Source organism: Ursus arctos, unplaced genomic scaffold, assembly GCF_023065955.2.
Source record: "Ursus arctos isolate Adak ecotype North America unplaced genomic scaffold, UrsArc2.0 scaffold_11, whole genome shotgun sequence".
Classification (NCBI taxonomy): Eukaryota; Metazoa; Chordata; class Mammalia; order Carnivora; family Ursidae; genus Ursus; species Ursus arctos.
In genome coordinates, this window is record NW_026622775.1 from 62503944 (window position 1) to 62519052 (window position 15109).

Sequence of the window (15109 nt, forward strand, 5' to 3'; positions counted from 1 at the left end):
TCCCCCAAGAGCGGAAGCCTTCTTGCTCCAAAGTCAACCATTTCCAAGGGGGGCAGTGACTGCAAAGCTTTCATGTGTTTGTCAGATCTCATGCCTGGAGTTGGGGCCTAGGAAACTGGTCCCTTTACTCACGGTCAGTCCATACAGCAGCCCCCTCCCACCTGGCCAACTGTCCAAGGGCACCGAGTGTGGAGGGCTTGGGAGGCAAGATGCCAAGAGGGCCCCAGAGACTCAGCCCCTGCCCTGCTCTGCCCTGACAGGCTGTGTGGCTGCGGTGAATCTCTGACCCTTTCTAAGCATGCTCCCCGCCTGTAACTAGGAGGGGCGAGCCATGTGGGAGCTAAAGGCCTGCCTCCCTCCCAGCATTCATTATCGAGGCCTGGACTCTGGGCAGTCCTGGAGCAGCAGGAACAGTGGCCATCGCTGAAGAGGGTTGGGCTCCCTGAGGGCAGTCCATCCCCACTGAGGGAAGGAGGGGACTGGAGGGAGAGCACCTACTCTTCAGGGTCATCTTGGGCTGGCCTGGCTTCATGTTCTCCTCTCTTCTGCCCATAGAGAACATCCTCTTCTTGTTTCCCACCCACCATCCTGTCCCCCGAGGCCAGTCTCCACCCTAGGAGCCTGGGTACCTTGGCTCCAGGTTGGAGACAAGGGTTGTGCGTAGGCTCCCAAGGCAAGGGAGAGATGCTTTTCAGAGAACACTGTTTCGAAATAAGGACAGAGTCCCAGAAAGTGTAGGGGCACTGCTCACAGACACATTCACAGACACAGGCCACCCCAGGACTTCAGACCACCGGTACCAGGTGGACCCCCTACTATACTGATAGGCACTCCCATGGGCCCAGGCCCCAGGTGGGCCACCGCCCTCCCCGCAGCCCAGACCTTCTTCCCAACCCACTGGTAAAGGCACCCCTCCTCTCCCCCGCCCTCACTGGGAAGCTGATTCTTGGTAACCAAAGTTTCCAAAGGGAGTATTTAATGCCCAGTACAGATGAACACGCACTCGCCTAGGAGAAAACATCTATATTGGTGTGGACAGATACCTGAGTAGGCACACTCATGTGGGTGACCAGGCAGCCCCTCTACTTTCACGTTTGGGGATGCACTGCCATTTATAAAGCACTTTCACATCTGGTATTTCATGTGATCATCACAGCAATCCCGACAGAGGTGCGGTGATACCCCATCACAGGTCCCGGAGCTGATGCTCGGGTAAGGCAAAGGGGCTGAGTAAGGTCACATCGCGGGTACGTGGACAGGGACACTGCCCGAGGATGCTCCCCGGGGCCTGCTCCCTGGGGTGAGCATCTACACAACCACGGCCGAGCCTGAACAGCCCAGGGATAGCACAGGAAGTTGTGGAATTCCCTGGGCAGCAAGACCGCCTGCATCCTGGCTGAGCTCCCACCTGAGCTGTCAGGCCTCTGTGGTCCTCCCTGATAGGTGGTCTCCTGGTCATGGGATACCCGGAGATGAGAGAGGTGGGGGAAGGGAGAAGATTGGGGTTTATGCCTTTTTATTTTATGCTCTGCAGGGCTGGCCTGCTGTGTTGCTGTGTGACCTAGGGTAAGTCACTTTCCCTCTCTAGACTTCCATAAATTAGGAGCTTATACTCAACAGTTTCCAAGCGTCAGGATGCTCTGTGTCTCTGGGCCTGTGAAAGAGAAGCAAAGGAAAGAGGGGAGTTCCCCTCCTTTCTGTTCCTGGCCTCAGCACGGGGAGTGGTCTTTAGGGAGGTGGTCGTGGTGGGCTGTCCCTGGGCAGGCATCACACTGAACAGAGACGGAGCTGTGGTTCTGATATCCAGGCCCTGAGCACCTCCTACCACATCATCCCGTCCTGTCTCAGCTCCCCTGGGGGGCCCCCCAGCCTCTGTCACCAGGCTACATCATGAGGCCCCCAGACACCTGATCTGGCCCTATTCCCATATGTCACCTGGCCCCACCTCCTTGGGACTCTGCCCCATCATAGCCATATCACCTGATCTTTCTACCTCTCCACACAGGCTATTGGGTTGGACAGGATGAGGTAAGGGGCCTCTGTCATCTGAGCCCGGCCTGGCAGGTCCTCACGTAACCCTGACACAGTAGCTGCTCTCCCCCTCAGGCATGATCTGATGCAAAGGCTGCAGCTGGTCTCCATACGGATGCTGGGATTCCTCCATAGTTCACGGAGACTTCTGGGCCCTGTGCTGTCAACCCCACTCCAGGCTCTCACCACTGTCACTCACTGGCTATCACCCTGAGCCTCTCCCCCTCCAATCCTGCTAGAGGTTCTGTAAGTCTGGAAATGTCACCCTTTTCCTTAAGGTTTTGCCTACAAAATGAAGCCCAAACTTTTCAGAGAACAAACTTTTCAAGCTCCACTCTCCTGGCCAGCCTCTTCTCCTCTGACTCACTCCCCATAGCACAGCCTGTGTTCTGGGCACAGCAAATTTCCAAATAGGACCTGTTTCCTCATACCCCAGTGCCTTTGCACAGGCTGTTCTCTCAGGCTGGAAAGTCCTTCTTCTCATCTTCACTCTGTAGATCTGTCCTTTATGTCTCAGGACCCAGTTCAAGTGTTCCCCCTCCCAGAAAGCCTTTTCCACACGCCCTCCACCCATCTGACCTACCCTGTGCCCAGTCCTCACCTCAAGAGAGTTTGCAGCCCCATCTTCTGCATATTCCCACAGCCCTCTCACACAGCCTCTATGGTATGATGAGGCACTTGCTCTGTTTTTGAGCCTCTAATCCTCCCACTAGTCTGGGAACGTGTTTATCTGGGAAGGCGTCTTATTTATCTCTGACTCCATGGGACCTACTTTGTGTCAGGCACATAGTAGGTGTCCCATCAACCTCTGTTGGATGATAGGACAGCTCTGTATGGTTCAAACACTTACAGGTCTGTCCTCTGCCCAGTGTTTGATCTTAGACAAGTTGCTTCGTTTCTCTGTGACTCAGTTTTTCTGTCAGTTGGTACTGGTTTATGTCGAGTTTTCAGATTAGGGTAATAAATAGAAGCAATGGGAATAGCTCAGGAGATGATCAATGGTGAGATAGGAATTTCTATGACAATCACCTTTTGATGATCCCTGGAAAAATTTAATTCTACACTGGCTCTCTGCCACCTCCTAGCCCGCGTTCATACCCCACCCTTGGCCATCAGTCAGGAATGAAAACTATTTGTAATATTGTCCCTACCAGAGCAGATTAGGAAGAAAATTGGTGCTGCATTGCATTTGGGAAGATTATATATATATATATATATATATATATATATATATATATATATATATATATATATATATTATATTTATATTTATATTTATATTTATATATGTGTGTGTGTGTGTGTGTGTGTGTGTGTGTGTATGCATGCATAGCATTTATCACAGTAAGGAACTGGCTGTTAATTCTACAGTAATAAGGATGCTAAGTTCACTTTGGAAGTAAATTCAGCCCTTTGGTAAGTTACCTTCTCTAGGCCTAATTTAAAAACCTTTTATTATTTCCTCTTTTAAACATGCTGTGTAGGTACATACAGAAAACTTGGAAATACACAGATACAACGAGAGAGAGAGAGAGAGAGATTCCCCCCTATAATCTCCATGCAAAAGACACCTGCTGTTAACATTGTGTGGTATTCCTTTCAGACTTTTTTTCCTCTAGATGTATATGCGTGTTCACATGAGTATTTTCATACTTTATTTTAGAATGTTGGGATTACGTTGTTTGGTAACTCACTTTTTAAGAAAGTGAAAATGTAGCCTGAATATGTTTCTGCATTAATGCATGTCTCTTACTGGATGATGATCTTTCTGTTGTGGGCTCTTCTAGAAGTTGCTTTTCCATTGCCTATGTTACTGGGCCCAGTGAACACCCGGTGGTCTGCTGAAGAAGTCTGAGTTGCCCTAAATGAGGACCTACCTCTTCCACCAGAATGAGCAAAGTACACAATCCCCACCTTTCGAGGTCTCCAGCCACCCCTAGAACTCTCTCCCATGCATGTTCCCAAGCAGTGTGTGGAGCTTTCTTTCCAGTGGTGTGTATTATGAGAATAAATAGGCATGGTTTTCACTTTCTAAGTATGGGTTTTATGTTCCCCTCTGAATGTCAGTTTTCCAACAACACATTTCCTCCTCTCCCACATCATACAGCCCTCTCCCCACACAACCAGCTGCCAGTCAGCTCTGGTGGGAAAGGCTGCTCTAGCACAGGGAGTGGAGGCTCAGATCTGGGAGGCCAGGGACACAGGGATGCCCACTTTCATTGCCATGCTGGGTGCCTGGGAGGGAAGTGACTTGTCTGGGGTTTGTTTAGTGAGTCAGCAGCTTGGCCCGGCTGCCCTGAGAGTGCTGGGAATCGGCCCCAGGCCCAGGGCTGCCAGGCCTCAGCCTCTGACATGCACAGTCTTGCTCAGGGCGGAAACCTCTCTTCCTGGGAAGGAGGGGCAAAGGCCCTGGGGTGCGCGCCTGAGGCTGGAGATGCCTCCCTCCGCTAGAATCTGCACAGGGTGCTTCTGGGTGGTATTTTCCTGTGTGCGTCTTCTCTGTCCAGCCAGACTGTGACTGGGCAGGACATGGTCTTCCTGTCTCCTGTACCTTTCCAGGTTGAACCCCTTCCAGCACATTGCTGCAGGGGAAAGAAAGTGTGCATAGAGGGCAGAGACTTGGACCTGGCTCTCAGCTCCTCCACTTGGTAGCTGTGAGAGCCAGAGTGAGTCACCTCATTTCCTTGAGTCTCAGCCTCAGTTTCCTCAGCTGGAAGAATGGGGATACTGAGACCCCCCCCACCCCTGCGCTGGGTGGATAAGTGGATTGAAATCTCATGCTGTCATCTAGTGACTCAAAGCAGGCGCTTAATAAATGAGCACAGCTCCTTTATGCTTCATCTTGCCATGGCCCATCCAGGAATCACAGTGGCTCCCTACCCTGAGCACATGGCCTCACATTTAGGGCCCTTTTCCATCCTCCTCTCCCCAACCCTTGTCTGCACCAAGACAGGCTTTGTGGAGGGAGCATGGCGCCTCAGTGAACACACAATTTATAGAACAACAGAGCTTGCTATGCAAATGCAGCTTCAGGCCAGGCTCCCCCAGTCCCCTTCTTGAACTTCAAGAACAGGAGCCCCCCAGCACTCCTACACAGATATCCTGAGCCCCTGGGATTCCAGAAGCCAGACTTAGGTCTGACACTGCTGCCAACTCTAACCGTCCACCCTTCTTCCCAGCAACGAGCCTTTGCTCAGGTTGGTGCTCCACCCACTCAGATGCCCCGGCCTGCCCTCCCTCCCTCTGAAGCCTCTTCTCCCTGTGGGGGCCTGAGTCCTGCCTCTCCTGTGACCTGTCCGCCCCTGCGTGCCTCTGGGCCTGCCACCCTCTGTCACATACTGCCCTATGGTGTTTTGGCTTCTCCTCCAGATGGAAACTTTTAGAAGAGACAGATCAAATCAGTGTGATGGCTGATTTAGGGGAAAGGGTGGAGAGTTAGGGTTAGGTCAGGGTTTGAATCTCAGAAGGTTACATACCAGCTCAGGCGGGAAGCACAGGTAAGTTCCCTGACTCCTCAGAACCTGTTTCCCTGTCTGTGAAATGAGGATAACGAGACGGAGTGCCTGGCCCTCGGGAGGTGCTGAGTATCAGGGTGAAGACGGCTTTTATTGTATTATGTCTGCATTCTCCTCTGTGCCTCGCACACCCCAGGGGGTTCCTCAAATGCTCCCCAAAGGAGGAAGCAACACACTGTGGATGGGGGGTAGCTGGTGTGAGTGGCGGGGCCGTGGGGCCGTGACGGGGACACAAACTGCACAGAGAGGCCTTATTGGGGCCAGTCTGAGCTCCACCCAGGGTTGACACCCTCAGTCCTCTCACGGGCTCCCTTCTACACTCAGTTTTAGAGAGTTTTCCATAGCTGCTCACACGGATCGGAGGGTGGCATGTCCAGGGACAGAAACTGGAAAGGGACTTAGAGGCAGAGCTTCCTACCGGGAAGGCAGCCCTTCCTGCACAAGCGCACGCACACGCGCACACACATACACACACACACACACACACACACCTGCCAGCATCACAGTGTGGTGGGAAGAGTGAGGCTGGAAATTTTGGAAATTTGAGCCATGGGTTGGTGTTTTCCTTGCCAGTGGCCATGACAGTAACCTTGGGCAAATCCCTTCCTTTCCCCGGGACTCACTTTCCTCCCCTGTACTGTGGGGTGGCTGAATTGGATCCCTGCAGCTCTAATATTCTGTGACTCTGAGGTCAAACTTTCGGTCTCAAATAAATTAGTGTCAAGGTGATAGTTTACTCTAAAATTTCAGATAGGGTGACAGTGGCTGTGTGGGTGCAGGGAAGATTACTGTTGAGTAATGGCCGACAGCATTAATTAGTTAATTTGTTTATGTAATTATCCATTTATTTAACCCTTTATTTACCTAGTGTTCTGTGCCAATGTGGCAGATCAAATATGATTAAAAATATGTCACTTCCTATGCTGAGAGGCATGTCTATTTTCCTACTCCCTTGATTCTGGGCTGGGCCTAACACTGCTTTGGCCAATAGAATACAATGGAAGTGAGTCTCTGTGTGCTCCTTCCACTTCCTCCTGCTTGGAGCCCAGCAGCCATGTTGCGAGAAAATCCAAGAAGCCACATGGAGAGGCCCACTTGGAGGAGAATAGGGGCTCAAAGTCAACAGCATCAGCTGAGCTCCCAGTCAACAACCAGCATTGACTTGCCAGCCATGGAGCTCAAGCATCTTGGAAGTGGATCCTACAGCCCTGGTTGAGTTGTCCTTGTTGATCCTTGTGGAGCAGAGCCAAGCTGTCCACATGGACCCTACCCAAATTGCAAAATCATGATTGTTGTTTTAAGCCCCTGAGTTTGGGGATCGTTTGTTATGCAGCAGTAGATAATGGACACAGACAGAGCTAGTGCTGGTATATGGGGATCCAAAGATGAAGACAGGTGTCTTAGCCTATGCTCTTCCCCAAACAGAACCTAAGACAAAGGTTCGCTGGCAGTGTACAGTGTTTTTGGGGAGTGATCTCAGTGAGCAGGAATGAAGACAAAACGGAGGAAGACAGAGAAGGAGGAAAACCAATATCGGAGGTGCTTCTGAGGTGTCCACCACTGTGGGTGACTAGTGCTTGATCCCACTGGGACATTCTGAGAAGCCCTACCAATTGTGTCTCAATCCTGCCTGCCTGAGGGATGGGAGTGAGAGGCATTTAGCCATGGGCTCCCCACTTCGAATTGGCTGGGTTGTTTCCCGGGATGTTAAGCCCCCTGTACTTTAAGGATGTGCATGCACGAATGCTGTGCGGGTTCCTGATGGTGCCCCATGCCATGACTTCAGAGGGGTCCCCAGGCAGGAAGCAGGAGGCATTTGGCGTATGCTGGAGCTGAGGTGTTGTCAGCATAAAGTAGACAAAATCTGCATGGGAGAGTTTTTTGTAGCCTTGGCACAACTCAGAGCTGGGATCGTGAGAAGAGTAGGTGGCTCACAAGAGGTGTCTAGGATGACATGGACCTTTGAGGAGCTGGCCGTCTAGTGCCACCTCTCAGCCTGTGGTAGTGGCCATTCCATGAAGCTGTCAGCCTATCTCAGCTGCCCCTGAAGGCTGGAGTTTATCCTGGGGTTTGGGTCACAACCACCAGCTGTCTCCTGGTTCAGATTTTGAAAACGAGTGTCCTCCAGACACCTAAGATGTCCAACTGGTATTGTTCTTGAGACAGAAGCCACTGACTCAAGTTAGTGCTTCTTGTCAAGAGCCTTGAGCAGCACCACCCCACTTTCACCAAAAACTCTATCTTTTTGCTAGAAAAGTTCCAAGCCTTTGTCCACCTGCCTGGCCTAAATCGCTCACAAATGCATTAGGGACATTTGGGATTCAGAACCCAGATGCCAAGGCTGGTTTGCTCGAGAGGCTCTGGGCAATTTTGAACTGTGCCACTTCCTCTGCTGTGAGGTCATGGAGGTGGCATTTCCAGATTCTGCTGGATGTCCGGAACCCACAGGAAGGGCAACATCCCAAGAAACTCTTCTGGGATGATGGGGGGAGGTGGATAACATAGTCTTACTGTATCAGGTTCAGAAAATGATTTCCCTGTTCTCACTCTGGCCCAGGTGCCTGGGAACCTTGGCTGAGAGCCATGCTGCTATGTTCTTAGAATGTTGGAGAATGTAGGAGCCTCAAAAGGCATACGAGTATCACCTTGCACCTCATTTCACACTTGTGGGAACTGGGAATGGTCTCTGTTTTCTCAACCCTTTGAGTAGGTAAAAATAACTACAGAAAATGTTAGAAAGCCCTTTCAGTTCTTTAGAGGATGTTTTACAAGTACCACTGTGAGGTGTTATAATAAGGCATTAAGAATTGATAGAAGTTTGGACTTAATGCATGTTATGGTCAACACCCTATTAAATGAGTAGAGGGTGATGACACTGCTGTTGGGGGAGACGTTTCCTGAAGAGGCAACAATGATGACTGGTGAATTCTGTGTAGTGTTGCTCAAATCCTCCATTCGCCTTTGACTTTGTGTGTGCAAGTTCCCAGGGCAGAGGTTCAATCCCCTGGGTCCTGAATGAAGAGTAGATGCAGTGGCCTCATTCTGTGTCCAAGTCCAGACCAAAAAGAGTGGCTTATACCCAGATGCCATTGCACAGGTGCACAGAGTGGTAAACGTGTACAGAGACTGTGCCCTTTGAAGCGGTGGATGAGCCAAGAGCTCTCATCTAGAGGAAAGAAGTTCTGGTTGCTTCTGCTAAGGCTTCACTACCTATTAGTTGCGTGATCTTGAGCCATCATTTTACCTCTCTGTCTTCGTGTCCTCCTCTGTCATGGGGGAAGCATTCCCTGCCCTGCCTGTCTTACTGACCTCAGTCAGATAATGGATGTGTGCACATTGGCTCAAACCATTGACAGGGGAGAGATGCCTCTAGGGTGACAAGATAAAGGAAGAACTTTTCTTTCTTTCTTTCTTTTTTTTTTAAAAAGATTTTATTTATTTATTTGACAGAGAGAGACAGCCAGCGAGAGAGGGAACACAAGCAGGGGGAGTGAGAGAGGAAGATGCAGGCTCCTAGCAGAGAAGCCTGATGTGGGGCTCGATCCCAGAACGCTGGGATCACACCCTGAGCCGAAGGCAGACGCTTAATGACTGCTCCACCCAGGCGCCCCGAGGAAGAACTTTTCAATCAATATCTCCCCCTTCTCTTTTGCTTCCCTTTGCATATATTCTTCCCTCTCCCAGCCTGGAATCATAGCTACCGGCTGCTCTGATCAGAACCCTTCCTCCTCTCTAGGAAAATCCATGAATTAATCAACGAGGCTGGGGGGCATGGTGGGTGGGGTGAGAATAGAATATTTTGATTAGTCCAGCTTGAGTCATATGCCCATGCATGGCCCTACCACTGTGACCAAGCACAATGGAGTACCATGCACCCATCCTTCAGCCTGGAAGGGAGGCACTGTGGCTAGGAACCCCTCTCAGAAACACTTGATTGGGGCAGAAGAAGCAAAATAGTTCTTCAAAGGAGCTCTTGACCTAGATAGTCAGAACTGTAAATGCCCACTGAGGTGCAGGGCTACTTTGCAAGCTCACCTGTAAGCCGGGTAACTGAAAGGTGGCATCGGTGTCTCTGTTGTTAGTCCTGTACCTCAGTTTCTTTTTTTAAAAAGATTTTATTTATTTATTGGACAGAGAGAGACACAGTGAGAGAGGGAACAGCAGCAGGGAGAGTGGGAGAGGGAGAAGCAGTCTTCCCGCTGAGCAGGGAGCCCGAGGTGGGGCTCGATCCTAGGACCCTGGGATCATGACCTGAGCCCAAGGCAGACGCTTAACAACTGAGCCACCCAGGCACCCCAAGTACCTCAGTTTCTATGGGAAGGAAGAGGGACTGGGACCCTGCTCCACTTTGAGTACCCTAGCCAAGAAGGATGAGGATTTAATTTCTTTCCTGTCACTGAAAATGCTGATGTCTTTTAGATAAAACAGTTCTCCCCTTTGAAACAGAGAACACAGGATGAGTGCTTTTTCCCATCTTCTCATCGTGGTTCTTCTTTCCTAATCCATCCATGCAACCACCCTGAACTGGTGGCCTTTGGCAACACTCCAGTCTCTGAGCCTGCAACATGCCCAGATGTGTGAGGTGGAGAAGACACAACAGAGGTACAATGGCTCCTGGCTCTCATAGGAGTTGCAGACTAGCTGGTGGCACAGCTGGCCAGCAAGCAACAACAGTGCAAAGGGATGAGTGCTTGAGAGCTGCTGGGCTAGAGGAGCTTGGGATGCCCGGTCTGGGGAGATGCAAGTCCCCGCTTTTGTGGACTTCTCCTCCTCACCCCCTGTCTTTGCCAGACTGCCAAGCCTTGAAAGGAAGTAAAATATGGACGTGAAGAGTATGAACGCTGTCTATAATGCCTGGTATTATTTAACCCCTGCTCATCAGTTTTCTCATTTATGCAATGGGCATCATAGGATTGTCATGAAAATAAATTATGTGACTACGTAAGAAGTGCTTACCAGAGTGCCTGACACACAGTGTGTGTTCAACGCATGTAACTGGTTACCATGTGTCACACCCAATATTTTTACTTGTTTATTCATTTTCTCTCACTCTTTCTCTGTCTCCCCACTAGATTAGAACATTCCTGAGCAGGGACTTTTTTACTGTTTGGTGAAGTATTCTTAGGGCTCAGAAGAGTCGCTAGCACACAATAGGCACTTACTAAATATTTGTGTATTGCATACGTGATAGCTAATATTATACTTGGCTTGAATTATTTTAATAACCTCCTTCCTGGTCTCTTTCCAGCCTCTATGTCCCTCCAATAATTTTGCTCCCCTGCCTAAGCCTTTTTTTTTTAAATATGAGGTATTTTCTTTTTTAAAAAAAGATTTATTTTACTTATTTATTTGAGAGAAAGAGAGTACGTGAATGTGCATGGGAGCGGGAGGAGGGGCAGAGGGAGAGAATCTCAAGCAGACTTCCATGCTGAGTACAGAGCATGACACGGGGCTGGATCTCACAACCCTGAGATCAGGATCTGAGCTGAAATTGAGAGTCAGATGCTTGCCAACTGAACCACCCAGGCACCACTCCCCTGCCTAAACCTTTTCTTTTTTCTTTTTTTAATTTTTATTTAAATTCAATTAGCTAGCATATAGTATATCATTAGTTTTTGGTGTAGTGTTCAAGGATTCATTAGTTGCCTATAATATCCAGTGCTCATCACATCACGTGCACTCCTTAATGTCTAAAACTTTTAAAGGCTCCTTTCCTCACAAGTCGAGTCCACAGTCTCTCCCTCTTTGTATAACCTCCCCACCCCCATACCCTACGTGGATGGCTTTGTCACTTGCCCTTGTGCTATCCGTGTAGCCACCTGGCACAGCCCACTTGCTGTCCTGGCTCCTGCTTTTCCTCTTCCAACCACAGCCTGTAATATGCTTTTATTTTCTTGCTGTATAATGTGCTTTCTCCTATTTCCCCTTCACTTAGAATCTTAATTATCTTTCAAAGCCCATTTCACATTGTCCTTCATTTGAGAACCTCTCCTTGATCCCTCCTTTAATACTCAATTTCTCCCCTTTCTGTGTCTATTTTAGCGTTTTTCTCCTTCTTCCTAGTGGTAGCATTAGCGGTGTATGCATCTGCCTCCTGTTTGGACCGCAAGCTCATTTAGGGCACTAATTGCCTTTTTTGCATCTTTATATTCACCACCTATCCCAATGTCTGGCATATAATGGCCACTTAATATGTGCCTGTTGAACAGCCTCAGTAACAAAGTTCCTGTCACCCCAAAGTTACTTGAGTTCTGCACCTGCTTATGGTCTTCATATCTGGCATGCCAGCTGGTGAATATCTTGTTTATTTAATCGCTTCTCCATGCTCTGCATTTGAAACTGAGCTCAAGGATGGCAACCTTGTCTATCTTGTTTACTCTTGAGTCCCTAGTGCCTAAGAGCATCCGGAATGAACAACTGGTCAAGTGATATTTGGGGAATGAACAAATGAATTCCAACCGGCTCTGAAGCGCAGTTTGTTTGTGGGAGAAGTCTGACTCTGTCCTGTGGAGTTGTTCTTCACTTTTTCCAATCCCTCCTCCACCCTCATTTCTACTTTCTGACCTTCTTGGTACAGGTCTGACCTCTGTATGTCCAACAACAAATTCGAGGTATATTTCTGCTCCATGTTTTTTTTTTATTTAGTAAGAACATTGATTTTACCAACATTTATATATTGGAAGTGATATTATCACCTCAAAAACAATTACTTGTGTCTGTCATGTTGAACTTTTAAAAAGCGAATTTCCAACGGTATTCACAATATTGAGACATGGTTCATCTTGAACAAAATGAATTTCTAAAAACTTTACTTTGATTGCCTGAATTAAATGAAAAAAAGTGAATTGTTGTTGGAATTACCAGATTTTTTTCCCTATTGATGCACATGATTCCATGAATGTAACACTGGCATCATTTCACCATGTGTGACATTCTTCTCTGGGTGGTCCTATCAAATAAACAGTTACCACTTCACTCTTAGCATGTGTGCAAGAAAACTTGGAATTGACAAATGTACTAGGCAGGTTCCCCAGAAAAACACAACCAATCAACAGCAGATTATATATATTCATGGAAGAGATGTCTTATAAAGAGTTGGCTCACATGATTATGGAGGCTGGCTAGTCCCAAATCCTCACAGCTGATGTCACAGGCTGGCAAGCTGCCATAGAAACAGGAAATGCTCATGTTCCATTTCAAATGCTGTGAGGCAGGGAACATTCTCTCTTACTCAGGGCAGGGGTGGGGCGGGGAGGTCAGTGTTTTGTTTTATTCAGGCCTTCAACTGACTGGATAAGGCTCACCCACATTAGGGAGAACAATCTGCTTTATTTAGTCAGCCAATCCGAATATTAGTCTCATGCAAAAACACCCTGACAGACACACCCAGGATACTGTTTGACCAAGATTTTATTTTATTTTTTTTAAGATTTTATTTTTTTATTAGATTGAGAGAGAGAGAGAGAGAGAGAGAAGGAGCAGGGGGAGGGGCAGAGGGAGAAGCAGATTCCCCGTTGATCAGGGAGCAAGATGCAGGACTCGATCCCAGGATGCTGGGATCGTGACCTGAGCCGAAGGCAGATTCTTAACCCACCAAGCCATCCGGGTGTCCCTGACCAGGAGTTTAGACAGTGTTCTTAAAGTCACTGACGACCTTTGAGTTAGGTGCTGATGCTCCCTGAGCAGATTTGAGTCTGCTTTTTATGTAGTGATATCACCATGGTTCTCAGGGCAGATGGTAAATGCTGATAACCATTTTGGGCATGTTACAGTTTTGCCATTAACTTTAATGAAAAAGAGAAACATATTTACATTTTCATGACTCATGCACTTTCTTTTTTTGTGGAACTCATTGCTACTGAGGGTTTATTGAAAAATGAGAATGCAGTAGCAAACACTAAGATAAATAGTTGTAGATTGGTATTACATGGTAAGTAGGAAAGTAGCTGCAGCAAGGCTGCTCCCATTACTGTCTATGAGCCCTGGAGCAAGACTGCTGCCTTCTAGATCCTGCACGTGGTGCCTGTCCCTGCTACTTTCCCCACTGACCTGGAGCTTGGCGGCCTGTGGCTTCCTGCACCTTGAAGACCATGGCATAACTGGCAACAGCAGAAACATTGGGTCTGTATCTTCCATCTGTCTCAGGGGGGAATGACTCTCCTCCATTGCTTGTGTCCATGTGCATTTCAATGTCTAGGGGGAGCTGCATGTGGCAGCCCTGAGAGGGTTGCACTGGGTTGGGAAAAGACTGGGAAGGATAGGCAGGTCAGCCCTCATCATCTTCCAGATTTAACCTGGAGTTTAAGTGAAAACTCACTTGCTCACTGCACACGTCACTCACACACCAAGAGATGCAACTGTGGCAGAAGCTGGAAGTACAAGGGAGGTGTACTGATCCGATCTTGGCTTCTTTTAAAGCCATTCTTAATAGGACTCCATTAAGCAATGACAAACTAGGCAGAACACCAGGACAACAGGCAGCAACTGGCACCATCCATGACAAACAGAGCATTTGGTCACCTGACCTACAGAAGCTTTATCCTTAGGCTCTAAGGGATGATCCAGTCTCAGCCCAGTTTTAGGGTAGTTTCTCTGTTTGGGGTTTCCATGTCTGTGTTGTGTCAGCATCCAGGCCTTGCATGAGCATGGGGGCACAGGTGGGGACTCTCCCCTCCACAGTAGACTTGGGGTCCTCCAAGAGTTGCAGCAGAAGCCTGCTCAGTGCTCCTTCCTCGGGTGAGTGGGAGGGAGGGGTTTCCCAAGGGGACCACCCATTCTCTGGTCTTACCTTGATGTAGAAAGCCCAATTTTAGCTCCCAGTGTATATGGGGCCTGAGGCCTCCACTCCCATCCCCACGGAGACCTTAAATCCACTTGTTGCTGGGGCTTCTTTCCTCATTTCCTCATTTCTGGTCCCTTGTGACTTCCCTGTCCCAGCCTCCTTCTCAAATGCAACTCAGCTACCCATGAAATGGATATTTAATAAGTACTGATAGCAGAACATCTACATGTTTGAGTAGGAGCTGGGGGAGGCACAGTGCTTAGGGTGTTCCCCTCCCTCACAGACACCAAGCCCCCAGGCCTCTTCTGTTTGTCCTTGAGTAGATGACACCAAATGATTGTGGAAGTCAGATGGGTACAGGGGTGTTTGTCTTCCTTACTAATTGGGGAGAACTTTTTTCCCCCCCTTTTGAGAGAGCGAGAGTGCACACACAAGCAGGACGGAGGAGCACAGGAAGGCGGGTGGATATTAAGCAGGCTTTATGCCCAGAGCAGAGCCCAATGCAGGGCTTGATCTCACAATCCTGAGATCGTGACCTGAGCCTAAATCAAGAGTCGGATGCTTAACTGACTGAGACACCCAGATGCCCCTGGGAGAGCTTCTTGAGGGTAGAAACTTCTAGCACAGGGCTGAGCCCAGTGCAGGATTCCATAGGGAAGGCAGGGCAGGAGAAATTCCTACTTCTGTCACATGGTAGAGCCTACAACTCTGCTTTTGACCTTGGCAGGAAGGAGGAGTGTTTTGTGTCTGAGAAGTTTGGTAAGATTCTCAATACCTCTTT